The sequence below is a fragment of the Rhinoderma darwinii genome, chromosome 5 (genome assembly GCF_050947455.1).
Source record: "Rhinoderma darwinii isolate aRhiDar2 chromosome 5, aRhiDar2.hap1, whole genome shotgun sequence".
In the NCBI taxonomy this organism is placed as follows: domain Eukaryota; kingdom Metazoa; phylum Chordata; class Amphibia; order Anura; family Rhinodermatidae; genus Rhinoderma; species Rhinoderma darwinii.
In genome coordinates, this window is record NC_134691.1 from 92,694,965 (window position 1) to 92,710,153 (window position 15,189).

Genomic DNA, 15,189 nt, shown 5'->3' on the forward strand with positions numbered 1-15,189 from the left:
TCTGTGGTTTTGCCACATGCAAACAGGGCCGGCTTTAGGGGTGTGCGAGCAGTGCGAGCGCACAGGGCGCTGCACCCTCCCAGGATATAGGGGGCGCCACTGGGCTCTGCCTCTACTCTGTGTCACGTTGCGGGTTTGTGGACCCACTAGGCTGTACCACCGTAGCGGGGAGGCAGCTGGATAAACAGGGAACCCCAGTAATACAATGTCCCGCACAAGGGTACCTGGATAGTCCAGACAGTAGCCGCAGCTCTGGCACAGATGGAGATGGGTGCAGCAAGTAACGCCAAACGTGACAGATGACACAGGTGCCGCAGGTTACGCCAGACGTGGCAAATTCTTCCGGACGTGGCAGATGACACAGGACGTGGCACAACTCCGACAGGAACAGGAACAAGAACAGCACGGGATACAGGAACAGGTAACAGGGCACGGGTAACAACTGGAACGGGAAACACTAGGGGACCATTTGCAAGACAGACTTGGGATAACTAACAACGCTTAGGCAAGGAACAGTAGGGCTGGGGCCTTCTTATAGACCAGGAAATCATGGGAAGTTGATGATGATGATTTCCACTTATGACCCTATGGGACACAGCAAACCGGAGCGGAAGTGAGCGCTGGCGTCTCCTAGGAAGGAGATGTTGACCAGCGCTCACGGATCCATGGCTGCGGGCGTCGGGAGGTGAGTAAACCCGACGGCCCGCGGCCATGGACGCTACACTTTGTGCTCTGTTCTTAGTTACACAGATAGAGTACATAGCCGAGGAGCAAGAGGAGGAAGCTCCGCCCACATCTCTTCCTGCACGAAGCCAGTGATCCTGTCAGCATGGAGACATGGTAAGTTTCTATGTGTGTCTGTGTATACAGTGTGTGTGTGTGTGTGTGTGTGTGTGTGTGTGTGTCTGTATGTGTCTCTGTGAGTATACAGTATGTGTCTGTGTGTATACAGTATGTGTCTCTGTGTATACAGTATGTGTCTCCGTGTTTGTATGTGTATATGTGACATTGTGTGTGTGTGTGTGTGTGTGTGTGTCTCTGCATGTGTTTATGTCTCTTTGTAAAAGTGTGTGTTCATTATTAAAGTATAACAGATAAAACAAAGATATCTGTGCTGCCTCCTATATACCCTGCTGCCCTCTATATATCCTGCTGCCCCCTATATATCCTGCTGCTTCTTATATACCCTGCTGCCTCCTATATATCCTGCTGCCCCTATATATCCTGCTGCCCCTTATATAACCTGATGCCCCCTTTATATCCTGCTGCTTTCTATATACCCTGCTGCCCCCTATATATCCTGCTGCCCCTATATATCCTGCTACCCTGCTGCTTCCTATATATCCTGCTGCCTCCTATATATCCTGCTGCCCTCTATATATATCCTGCTGCCCCTTATATAACCTGCTGCTTCCTATATAACCTGCGGCTCCCTATATATCCTGCTGCCACCTATATATCTTGCTGGCCCTATATATCATGCTGCCCCCAGTATATCCTGCTGCCCCTTATATATCCTGCTTCCCTTCTGCTTCCTATATACCATGCTGCCCCTATATACCCTGCTGCCCCTATATACCCTGCTGCCCCTTATATACCCTGCTGCCCCTTATATAACCTGCTACTCCTTATATAACTTACTGCCCCCTATATACCCTGCTGCCCCTTATATACCCTGCTGCCCCTTATAAACCCTACTGCCCCTTATATACTCTGTTGCCCTTATATATAAACCTCTGTGTGTGTGTTTATATGTGGCTGTGGTTATAGTTATCATCTACAACATTATCTGTACTCAGAGATTTATCGCTGTGTTATCAGCAGTATTACATAGGACTGCAGGTAACATCGATTACATTATCTGTAATCAGAGACTCATCATTGTGTTTTATCTGTAGTTTTACCTAGGACTGCAGGTAACATCTACTACATTATCTGTACTCCGAGACTCATCATTGTGTGTTATCAGCAATATTACATAGGACTGCAGGTAACATCGACTGCATTATCTGTAATCAGAGAGTTATTACTGTGTTTTATCTGTGGTGTTACATAGGACTGCAGGCAGCATCAACTACATTATCTATACTCAGGGAGTTATCACTGTGTTATCTGTGGTGTTACATTTACTGCATTATCTGTACTGGGTATATATGGGTCTGTTTGTGAATGTGTCTTTGTGCTTGTATATATGTGCCTTTTATGTATTTGTATACACTACCGTTCAAAAGTTTAGGGTCACTTAGAAATTTCCTTATTTTTGCAAGAAAAGCACAGTTTTTTTCAATGAAGATAACATTAAATTAATCAGAAATGCACTCTATACATTGTTAATGTGCTAAATGACTATTCTAGCTGCAAACGTCTGGTTTTTAATGCAATATCTACATAGGTGTAAAGAGGCCCATTTCCAGCAACCATCACTCCAGTGTTCTAATGGTACGTTGTGTTTGCTAACTGTGTTAGAAGGCTAATGGATGATTAGAAAGCACTTGAAAACCCTTGTGCAATTATGTTAGCACCGCTGTAAACAGTTTTGCTGTTTAGAGGAGCTATAAAACTGACCTTCTTTTGAGCTAGTTGAGAATCTGGAGCATTACATTTGTGGGTTCGATTTAACTCTCAAAATGGCTAGAAAAAGAGAGCTTTTATGTGAAACTCGACAGTTTATTATTGTTCTTAGAAAGGAAGGCTATTCCATGCGAGAAATTGCCAAGAAACTGAAGATTTCCTACAACTGTGTACTACTCCTTTCAGAGGACAGCACAAACAGGCTCTAACCAGAGTAGAAAAAGAAGTGGGAGGCCCCGCTGCACAACTGAGCAACAAGACAAGTACATTAGAGTCTCTAGTTTGAGAAATAGACGCCTCACAGGTCCTCAACTGGCAGCTTCATTAAATAGTACCCGCAAAACGCCAGTGTCAACGTCTACAGTGAAGAGGCGACTCCGGGATGCTGGCCTTCAGGGCAGAGTGGCAAAGAAAAAGCCATATCTGAGACTGGCTAATAAAAGGAAAAGATTAATATGGGCAAAAGCACACAGACATTGGACAGAGGAAGATTGGAAAAAAGTGTTATGGACAGACGAATCGAAGTTTGAGGTGTTTGGATAACACAGAAGAACATTTGTGAGACGCAGAACAACTGAAAAGATGCTGGAAGAGTGCCTGACGCCATCTGTCAATTATGGTGGAGGTAATGTGATGGTCTGGGGTTGCTTTGGTGCTGGTAAAGTGGGAGATTTGTACAAGGTAAAAGGGATTTTGAATAAGGAAGGCTATCACTCCATTTTACAACGCCATGCCATACCCTGTGGACAGCGCTTGATTGGAGCCAATTTCATCCTACAACAGGACAATGACCCAAAGCACACCTCCAAATTATGCAAGAACTATTTAGGGAAGAAGCAGGCAGCTGGTATTCTATCTGTAATGGAGTGGCCAGCGCAGTCACCAGATCTCAACCCCATAGAGCTGTTGTGGGAGCAGCTTGACCGTATGGTACGCAAGAAGTGCCCATCAAGCCAATCCAACTTGTGGGAGGGCCTTCTGGAAGCATGGGGTGAAATTTCTCCCGATTACCTCAGCAAATTAACAGCTAGAATGCCAAAGGTCTGCAATGCTGTAATTGCTGCAAATGGAGCATTCTTTGACGAAAGCAAAGTTTGAAGGAGAAAATTATTATTTCCAATAAAAATCATTATTTCTAATCTTGTCAATGTCTTGACTATATTTTCTAGTCATTTTGCAACTCATTTGATAAATATAAGTGTGAGTTTTCATGGAAAACACAAAATTGTCTGGGTGACCCCAAACTTTTGAAAGGTAGTGTATGTTCCTGTCTGTGTATTTATCCGCCGGTGTGTGTGTGTGTGTGTGTGTGTGTGTGTGTGTATGTGTCTGTACGTCTATATATTTACCTGTATGTATATATTCCAGATGTGTGTATGTATATTTGCCTGTATGTCTATATATCTGTCTTTATGTATGTACAGTATATATGTTCCAGTATGTGCGTGTCTATACATGTGGTTAATTTTTGGTCTGTGTAGGGGGTGGCAATAGAGAGTCCCGCACGGGGAGCCATCCAACCTAAGGCCGGCCCTGCATGCAAATAACGTGTGGCAAAACCACACATAATATGCATCGTGTGCATTGACCCTAAAATGTTTTATGTTGAATATTCATAAATATTCTGCCGTGATGTAAAGATATTGTAATCGCTCATGTCAGTCCCTCTGTCTGAAACACATACTAGTGCAATTTATTTTTTTATTTTTTTATAGAAAACCTATTCTATCAGTATGTTTATGGAGCGTGGGAGGAAACTGATGCAAACTACGCAACGATACAGCACGTCGATTGGCGCTCATTCGTCCCCATACATGCATCGTGTCGGCAGCACATCCTCTGTTTACACAGTCAGATGTGCTGCTGACTAGCAACCAATTTTTTGCTGCATAAAAGATGCGATCAGCCAATGAACGAGTGTTTGCTCATTAGTCGTCTGATTGCTGCCCTGATTACACAGCGCAATGATCAGGAACGAGCGTTCGTATGAATCCTCATTGAGCCGTGCAATAGGGCCTTAAGAAATGAAGCTCTTAAAGTGTAGCTAAACTTTAAAATAGTGACATGTCAAAAGTTTTAATCAGTAGAGGCCTGAGTACTGAGACCCCCACCGATTGCTAAAACGAAGTGGCAGCAGCGCACTCGGGTGAGCGCTGTGTTGCTTAGTTTCTCATCAGCTTTCTTTGGCTTCCTTGGAGCGGTGTATAGGCTCAATGGAAAGCTGAGCGAGCAGTGTATGGACTCATAGACTTTCTATTGAGCCCAGACACTGCTCAGAGGAAAGCCGATCAGAAACAAAGGGGCACAGTGCTTACTTCAGCGCTTCTGCTGCTTCATTTTAGCAATTGGTGGGGTCTCAGTGCTCGGACCCCCACCGATCAAAACAACTGACATGTCATTTTGACATGTAAAAGTTTTTTAAAAGTTGAGTTAACCTTTAATTTACCAAGGGCTCACTGTTTCGATATCGTGCACCCTCAAACGGTTTGATACCGTTATTTCATGTATTTCGATACTAAGCTGTGCCGCCATATTGTAACACATGAATGTATGAGAGCGGGGCTGCCGCTGTGTGATACAGTCATTGCCCTGCTCCTGAGTCCTGACAAGTGCGCGCGGTCAGCATGATGTGATGCGGCCGGCGCTGCAATAATTATTGCCGGCACTGAAGACAGAACATTGTGGGCGCACTGCAAAACACCCCATTGTTCTGTCTTCAGTGCCTGCACCACTGCTCATTAGTGCAGTGCCGGCCGCATCACCTCATGCTGACCGTGCGCGCGCACTTATTGTCAAGAGTGGGGCAATGGCTGCATTACACAGCTGCAGTCCCGCTGTAATGGTGGAGATCAGAGAAACCTCTCATCTCTGCCATTATTCCCTTGAATGCTGCGATCAAAGCTGACCGCAGCATTCAGAGTAAATGAGAAGGGGGATGCCCTTTGGATCGCGTCACAGGGAATCCCTGTGATGGATCGATACCATATATGCGCAGTATACAACCTATAGAGTGAAGGGTACAATTAACACAACACATAAATGATGAAAAATATATAAATTTTATTGAAATATCACAATATTAAAAGACGAGTCATGCAAAGCATGACTAAAAACGTCTATCAAATGCAGAGGGCATATGTACACAAATGAAGTATGACAAGGGCATGAGCATATAGGTGGTATACACAAACAAATTCAGTCTATCTGGACAATAGTATAAAACATTAAATAGGTAATGGCATAAACAATGTAGTGTTAATCTCAAAATATGTCCAGAGGGCTGAAGTGAAGTAGAGCTGCAGCACCAGTGCCCCTGTAACTAGACACCGTCCAAATGAGGTTGAACTCATAGTGAGATACAATCAATAGTGTCAAAGAGAGGTTTAGACAGAGCAATATGTAAAAGGTAAAGACATGCACATACCCATGTTGAGCACCTCTGCAGAGAGAGAACGTCAGACCCGACGCGCGTTTCGTCAGAATGCCTTCGTCCAGGGGTGGCGTCTCTCCTGCGGAAGCCTCCCTTTTGAGAATCGTCTGTCCAATCGCATACGAGTACAGCACACTGAACGTCACAGGGGGTTTGTCAGTATTGGCGTCTTGCGCCAGGTGTGGAGATGGTCAGCTGTATGCTTCCGACCGCGCGTCATTAAAGAAAGCGTGGATCAGCGGCGTCTGACGCCGAAGAGACACGCCCACCTCGATGTAGACACGCGAATCGCAGAACAGTCAGACCCCTCCCCCCCCCGACGCAAGCGCACAGAGAAATCCCACTGGGAGGTAAGTGAACAGACCTGTGTGTTACGTACCCGTCTGGACAGACTGAGCCCGGAAGAGGGGCGGTGTAGAATAAAAAATACAATAATACAACTGTGGAGCATAATCGCATATATTGACACTATAATGGTTAGTGTGATAACGAAAAGTATGTGTAGACAAACATGATAGAAAATGTGCAGAACTGAAGCAGAAATACGTAACTTGTGATGTTCCAATAAATTAACGCATTTATATAAAAATAATAATCTGAATAGTCCCATTAGAATTACATGAACATACAAGCAGGTAATTTGCATTTGTTTAGAAAATGTAATAATATATGTTGTGCAAAGAATAAGAGATATGTGTGTGTTGACATGAGTGGTGTGAAAACACATAAATACCAAACGCAATATATGAATATATTAATGACGTGCATTAAAAAATTGTGTAAAAAGTGATGTGAAAATAACACATACAAAAATAAATAATGGAAAAATAATAATAATAAATATATAGCAATAATGCAGTAATAATGTGTGTGTGTGTGTATCAACAAACAATAACATTTATTGAATACCAAATTAATAAATAAATACAATAGAAATATATGTTTATATATGGTGTCTAAAAAATAGTAAACAAATATATATATATATATATATATATATATATATATATATAATAAAAAATATATAATTAAAATATATATAAGTGAAAAATGTGCAACAGAATTGTATATATAATTAAAAAATGTGCATATCAATACATATTAAAGACATATAAATATAATGAAACAACATATTACAATATATATCGTGCGAATAATGCGGTATGCATCAAAAAGAATAATAAAAAATACAAAATACTGAAAAATAAATATAGAATATGATATTATTCTTCATGAAGTTGATAATTTTCATCACAGCATTCACCGCTCATTTCTTTCCAGACATGGTAGAATAGATATACTCTATAGTAAAAAGGGAAACAGTTAGACAAGCACATAGAAATCATAAAACATACTTAAAAATGACCCGCTGGAGGTCAATGGTCAAAGAAATGGAGCGAAATTCAAATTTTCATTAAGTCCAAAAGGACGCATCGTCCCCAGAGTCCAGATCCACTTTGATTCACATTTTGCCAAGTTTTTAGAGATTTCACCCTTTCTAATATTTGGTTTGATACAGTCAATCCCTTTTACTTTGAATTTTGTTGGGTCGCAAGCGTGGTGAACCTTGAAGTGTCTTGCGACAGGTTTCAAGGTTTCGAGACTCCCTATATCTTTTGCCGCTATAATATCTCGAATATGCTCTCTCACCCGAACTTTGAGCTCTCGGGTGGTAAGGCCAACGTATATCTTAGGACAAGGGCATGTGGCATAGTAGACCACTGCCCTAGTTGAACAGGTAATAGAGTGTGTAATACTGTAAGTACATTTACCTGCTGAATCCATGAAAGACGTTGCTTTCTCAATATTAGAGCATGCAACGCAGTGTCCACAGGCCTTACAGCCCCACTTCGGGCCCTTAGTGCCAAAAGGGAACTTCAGACTTTTTTGTTGTTGGTAATGGCTTCTGACAAGATGATCTTTAAGATTCCTTGAACGTCGGGCAGATACACTCGGGTATTTGGACAGTGATATATTTTTCGATGGTAGGGTCTGTGAGTAAAATAGGCCAAAACTGCTTTAAAATTTCTTTCATCTGAAACCAGCCTGAATGATATTCAGTAGTGAATCTTACCTGCATCTCAGATTTGTTTTTCGGTTTAGGGAATGCGCAGACAGCCCAGGGTCCATTGAAGGACCCCCAGGGCTGTCTGACCATATTTGCTGTTGTTAGGGAATACTTAGTACACAGGCAGTTGTTAGGACATGCCTATCAGTACACAGGCTAATGTACTGGTATATAGATATATGCTAGTACATTGAAGTTTAAAAATAAAAAGTAAAAAAATAACGTGATAGGAACATGATGGGGTTAATTACTATTAATGTAAAATTCATCACACCACGCGCCTCACATCAGAAAATGGAAGAACTTTATTTTTAATTTTTATTGTTGGTAAGAGTATCGTTTTGGTATCGGGTATCGCAATACTACACAAAGTATCGGTATCAAAGTTCAAATTCTGGTATCGTGACAACCCTACCCTGTACTGCTGCAAAATGTCTCTACCAGTCGTATTACTACTACTGCCACTCTGTGTGCCAAGAATTGAATTGAGCACGGGGACAAGCAGTATCTGATGGTGACCATCCCACAAGAGGAATGGCGCAGTAACGACAGTCACAGTTCAATTTAATTTTCAACTCAAACTACTTTACTTCTCATAGGTAACTGGCCTCAAAAACACACGCAGATGTTTATAATTGGTTACACAGTTAATCAGGCTGGCGGTTGCAGTTATTTTTCTCACTGACGGTCTTTCTAACTCTCTCTGACACTGCCTGTCACACGTTCGTATGTCTAACACTCTGGTCATTGCCCGTCTACCACTACTCTCCCTCACGGCTGCAGCACCCAGCAGTCTCATACTCTCTGCTAGTTTCTTTCCCTCTCTGGGAAGCACACGGCACGCTTCTTGCTATTGTAGACTAGTGTGAAGTATTCAGTCTTAGTTTCTGATGTCTCAGCAACCTGCAACAGTCTCAGTAATACCCAGCTCAACAACCATGCTGCTGGGAAATCCACCCTTTGTTGTTGGCCCTGAAACTCCATCCACACATGTGATCTTGCGCTCACAATGCCTCCTACCTATAGTCACCCACAGGGCTTCCAATCCTAACACCTGCATAAACAAGCAGCATGGCATGTGAAGGCGGTAATTCCCTCCAGCCATGGTGCTTAACCGACTTTAATAACCACCAGGCCTTTACAGTGTACAAATAACATGCATTTAAAAAATAAAATGTTGTTAATAATACAGAACACATTCACAGAGCCTTCAAAAAGTCTCTTCTCTCCTGTAAAAGAAACAAATCACCAACAACACAACTTATACACATCATATAGTTGCAGAAATGCACAGCAGATTGCGTCCATGACAGTCTATTCTGGGTACATCTTACCCGTAGTCACCTCTAGATTCAATGCTTCTAGGGGAGAATAGCTCAGTGTATGGTATGTATTGGAGCATGCCACTATTTATTTTCTCAGCAGTTTTATATGAGTCCAAGAAAAAAATATCCTTGTGCCTCCTTATAAAATTAGGGGCACACAGAGGTACAGCATGGGCCCTTAGCAATTTATGGGCACCATACAACATGGATCAGTGATACTGCAATGTGCATGAGACTCTAAGGTGGCTGCTGAACAATACAGAGGTTGCCACATGATACATTGATACCCAGAGCAAGGTTAGAAAATACAGCAATAGTTAATATTTTTGCTGAAGCCTAAGATTTAATGAATTCTCTGTATCACCATACCTCCCAACAGTCCCGGATCCGGCAGGACAGTCCCGGTTTCTCACCACTGTCCCGCCGTCCCGGTGGTCTGCAAAATGTCCCGCTGGGCGCTGCATCCAAACAGCTGATCGCTGCTGACTGCAGCAGCGATCAGAAGTAGTCAGGAGTCTTGCGGCGGTGTTCTCACTGCGATCGATGCCGGCCCGGGAGTGGACCAGTCCAGTCACATGACCTGTCATCTGACCTCACCGGTCAGGTGACTGGACTTGTCCACTCCCGGGCCGGCATCGACACCCGTGAGAACGCCGCTGCAAGACTCCTGACTTCTGACGGTGAGTGACGTCAAAAGCAGAGTGGAGAGTGGCAGCAGTAGGGCCGGCTACCTCTACCGCTCTCTGCTCTGGCGACAATGTGGCACCTACAGGGGGACTGTGTGTGAAGCTATTTACAGGGGGCTGTATCTGGCGCTATCTACAGGGGGGCTGTGTCTGGCACTATCTAAAGGGGGGCTGTGTCTGGCGCTATCTACAGGTGGGCTGTGTCTGGAGCTATCTACAGGGGGCTGTATCTGGCACTATCTACAGGGGGCTGTGTCTGGAGCTATCTACAGGGGGGCTGTATCTGGCGTTATCTACAGGAGGGCTGTGTCTGGCGCTATCTACAGGGGTCTGTGTCTGGCGCTATCTACAGGGAGCTGTGTCTGGCGCTATCTACAGGGGGGCTGTGTGTGGCGCTATGTACAGGGAGGCTGTGTCTGGCGCTATGTACAGAGGGGCTGTGTGTGGAGATATCTAAAGGGGTGTCTTGTCTGGTGCTATCTACAGGGGGGTCTTGTCTGGTGCTATCTACAGGGGGGTGTGTGTGGAGCTATCTACAGGGGGGCTGTGTCTGGCGCTATGTACAGGGGGGCTGTGTGTGGAGATATCTACAGGGGGCTGTGTCTGGCGCTATCTACAGGGGGGCTATGTGTGGAGCTATATACAGGGGGGCTGTGTCTGGCGCTATATACAGGGGGACCGTGTATGGAGCTATCTACAGGGGGCTGTGTGTGGAGCTATCTACAGGGGGCTGTGTGTGGAGCTATCGACGGGGGCTGTGTGTGGCGCTATCTACAGGGGGGCTGTGTCTGGCGCTATCTACAGGGGGGCTGTGTGTGGAGCTATCTACAGGGGGGCTGTGTGTGGCGCTATCTACAGAGGGGCTGTATCTGGCGCTATGTTCAGGGGGGCTGTGTCTGGAGCTATCTACAGGGGGGCTGTGTGTGGAGCTATCTACAGGGGGGCTGTGTGTGGCGCTATCTACAGAGGGGCTGTATCTGGAGCTATCTATAGGGGGCTGTGTTTGGCGCTATCTACAGGGGGCTGTATCTGGAGCTATCTACAGGGGGGCTGTATCTGGAGTTATCTACAGGGGGGCTGTATCTGGAGCTATCTACATGGGGGTTGTGTGTGTGCTATCTACAGGGGGGCTGTGTCTGGAGCTATCTACAGGGGGGCTGTGTGGCGCTATCTACAGGCGGGCTGTATCTGGAGCTATCTATAGGGGGCTGTGTGTGGAGCTATCTACAGGGGGGCTGTATCTGGCGCTATGTACAGGGGGGCTGTGTCTGGAGCTATCTACAGGGGGGCTGTGTCTGGAGCTATCTACAGGGGGCTGTGTTTGGAGCTATCTACAGGGGGGCTGTGTCTGGAGCTATCTACAGGGGGACTGTCTGGAGCTATCTACAGGGGGGCTGTATATGGAGGTATGTACAAGGGGGATGTGTCTAGCGCTATGTACAGAGGGGCCGTATCTGGAGCTATCTACAGGGAGGCTCTGGTGGATGATTTTTCCATTGACCGGTAGCAGAGTTACACAACTGGGAGAAAAAATCCCCATCATGTAACTCTGCTACCTGTCAATTGAAAAGTCATCAACCACAGGGTCTCCCTCTTGACTTTCATTGTTCTCAGCCTTTTGGTTTGTCCTGCAGCTGCTGCCGCCGTGATGAGCAAATGTTATACCCAAGATAGGAAAAGTAATACAAAGACGATATAACCTGAAATATAATATCTGTGATATCCAGACAGTCTAGAGATCCGCAGTGAGAATGCGCGTGTTATTTGCAGAAGGATCTGGGCGTGATTTGATGTGTTGATGTGGGATATTGGGCGTGGTTTGGGTGTGTGGCTTAAAATGTCCCTCTTTTCCGAATTCAAAAGTTGGGAGGTATGATATTGTGTGTGGAGCTATTTACAGGGGGCTGTATCTGGCGCTATCTACAGGGAGGCTGTGTCTGGCGCTATCTACAGGGGGGCTGTGTCTGGCGCTATCTACAGGGGGGCTGTGTCTGGCGCTATCTAAAGGGGGGCTGTGTCTGGCGCTATCTACAGGGGGGCTGTGTCTGGAGCTATCTACAGGGGGGCTGTATCTGGCACTATCTACAGGGGGCTGTGTCTGGCACTATCTACAGGGGGGCTGTATCTGGCGTTATCTACAGGAGGGCTGTGTGTGGCGCTATCTACAGGGGGCTGTGTGTGGCGCTATCTACAGGGGGCTGTGTCTGGCGCTATCTACAGGGAGCTGTGTGTGGAGCTATCTACAGGGGGGCTGTGTGTGGCGCTATGTACAGGGAGGCTGTGTCTGGCGCTATGTACAGGGAGGCTGTGTCTGGCGCTATGTACAGAGGGGCTGTGTGTGGAGATATCTAAAGGGGGGTCTTGTCTGGTGCTATCTACAGCGGGGTCTGGTCTGGTGCTATCTACAGGGGGGCTGTGTGTGGAGCTATCTACAGGGGGGCTGTGTCTGGCGCTATGTACAGGGGGGCTGTGTGTGGAGCTATCTACAGGGGAGCTGTGTCTGGCACTATGTACAGGGGGGCTGTGTGTGGAGATATCTACAGGGGGCTGTGTCTGGCGCTATCTACAGGGGGGCTATGTGTGGAGCTATATACAGGGGGGCTGTGTCTGGCGCTATATACAGGGGGACCGTGTATGGAGCTATCTACAGGGGGCTGTGTGTGTAGCTATCTACAGGGGGCTGTGTGTGGAGCTATAGACAGGGGGGCTGTGTGTGTAGCTATCTACAGGGGGCTGTGTCTGGCGCTATCTACAGGGGGGCTGTGTCTGGCGCTATCTACAAGGGGCTGTGTGTAGAGCTATCTACAGGGGGCTGTGTGTGGTGCTATCTACAGAGGGGCTGTATCTGGCACTATGTTCAGGGGGCTGTGTCTGGAGCGATCTATAGGGGGCTGTGTGTGGAGCTATCTACAGGGGGGCTGTGTGTGGCGCTATCTACAGAGGGGCTGTATCTGGAGCTATCTATAGGGGGCTGTGTTTGGCGCTATCTACAGGGGGGCTGTATCTGGAGCTATCTACAGGGGGGCTGTATCTGGAGTTATCTGCAGGGGGGCTGTATCTGGAGCTATCTACATGGGGGTTGTGTGTGGAGCTATCTACAGGGGGCTGTGTCTGGAGCTATCTACAGGGGGGCTGTGTGTGGCGCTATCTACAGGCGGGCTGTATCTGGAGCTATCTACAGGGGGCTGTGTGTGGCGCTATGTACAGGGGGCTGTGTCTGGAGCTATCTACAGGGGGCTGTGTGTGGAGCTATCTACAGGGGGGCTGTATCTGGTGCTATGTACAGGGGGGCTGTGTCTGGAGCTATCTAGAGGGGGCTGTGTCTGGAGCTATCTACAGGGGGGCTGTGTCTGGAGCTATCTACAGGGGGGCTGTGTCTGGAGCTATCTACAGGGGGACTGTGTCTGGAGCTATCTACAGGGGGGCTGTATATGGAGATATGTACAGAGGGGCTGTGTCTAGCGCTATGTACAGGGGGGCCGTATCTGGAGCTATCTACAGGGAGGTTCTGGTGGATGATTTTTCCATTGACCGGTAGCAGAGTTACACAACTGGGAGAAAAAATCCCCATCATGTAACTCTGCTACCTGTCAATTGAAAAGTCATCAACCAAAGGGTCTCGCTCTTGACTTTCATTGTTCTCAGCCTTTTGGTTTGTCCTGCAGCTGCTGCCGCCGTGATGAGCAAATGTTATACCCAAGATAGGAAAAGTAACACAAAGACGATATAACCTGAAATATAATATCTGTGATATCCAGACAGTCTAGAGATCCGCAGTGAGAATGCGCGTGTTATTTGCAGAAGGATCTGGGCGTGATTTGATGTGTTGATGTGGGATATTGGGCGTGGTTAGGGTGTGTGGCTTAAAATGTCCCTCTTTTCCGAATTCAAAAGTTGGGAGGTATGATATTACTGCTTCTCAAACTTTTCTACTGGGGCCTCAGCTGCCAGAACATGTGCATTAACCCCCTTAAGGACACAGCCTATTTTGGCCTTCAGGACACAGCCGATTTTTGCAAATCTGACATGTGTCACTTTATGTGGTAATAACTCCGGAATGCTTTTGCCTATCTAAGCGATTCTGAGTTTGTTTTCTCGTGACATGTTGTACTTTATGATACTGAAAAAATTTTGTCATTAAATTCAATATTTATTTGTAAAAAATACCAAAATTTAGAGAAATTTGCAAAAATCTGCATTTTTATAAATTGTAATGTACCTGCTTGTAAAACAGATAGTAATACCACACAAAATAGTTACTAGTTAACATTTCCTATATGTCTACTTTATGTTTGCATCGTTTTTTGAACGTGCTTTTATTTTTCTATGACCTCACAAGGCTTAGAACTTTGGCAGCAATTTCTCACGTTTTCAGGAAAATTTCAAAAGGCTATTTTTTCAGGGACCAGTTCAGTTGTGAAGTGGCTTTGAGGGCCTTATATATTAGAAAATCCCCATAAATCACCCCATTTTAAAAACTGCACCCCTCAAAGTATTCAAAACAGCATTCAGAAATTATTTGAACCCTTTAGGCATTTCACAAGAAATAAAGCAAAGTAGAGGTGAAATTTACAAATTTCAATTTTGTTTTTTACGAAATTCATTTGTAATACAGTTTTTTCTGTAACACAGAAGGTTTTATCAGAGAAATGCAACTCAATATTTATTGCCCAAATTCTGCAATTTTTAGAAATATCCCACATGTGGTCCTAATGCGGTAAAGGACCGAAACACCGGCCTCAGAAGCAAAGGAGCACCTAGTGGATTTTGGGGCCTCTATTATATTAGAATATATTTTAGGCACCATGTCAGGTTTGAAGAGGTCTTGTGGTGCCAAAACAGTGGAAACCCCCCAAAAGTGACCCCATCTTGGAGACTACACCCCTCAAGGAATTTTTCTAGGGGTATAGTTAGCATTTTTAGCCCACAGGTTTTTTGCTAAATTTATTGGAACTTGTCTGTGAAAATGAAAATCTACTTTTTTTCTGAAAAAACATACGATGTTTTCGTTTTTACAAGGAATAAAGGAGAAAAAGCACCCCAACATTTGTAAAGCAATGTCTCCCGATTACGGCAATACCACATATGTGGTAATAAACTGCTGTTTGG

The 15,189-nt window shown here is 45.3% G+C and overlaps 1 long non-coding RNA gene across 1 annotated transcript; it reads right to left on the bottom strand.

Moving 5' to 3' along the window:
• Positions 1-7,252: 7,252 nt before the first annotated feature.
• LOC142652673 (uncharacterized) lies at positions 7,253-8,114 on the bottom strand. Its single transcript, XR_012847881.1, has 3 exons — positions 8,076-8,114; positions 7,774-7,993; positions 7,253-7,303 (listed from the first exon to the last, which is right to left on the bottom strand). It is a non-coding gene; the product is annotated as an uncharacterized LOC142652673 (long non-coding RNA).
• Between the last annotated feature and the right edge of the window lie 7,075 nt (positions 8,115-15,189).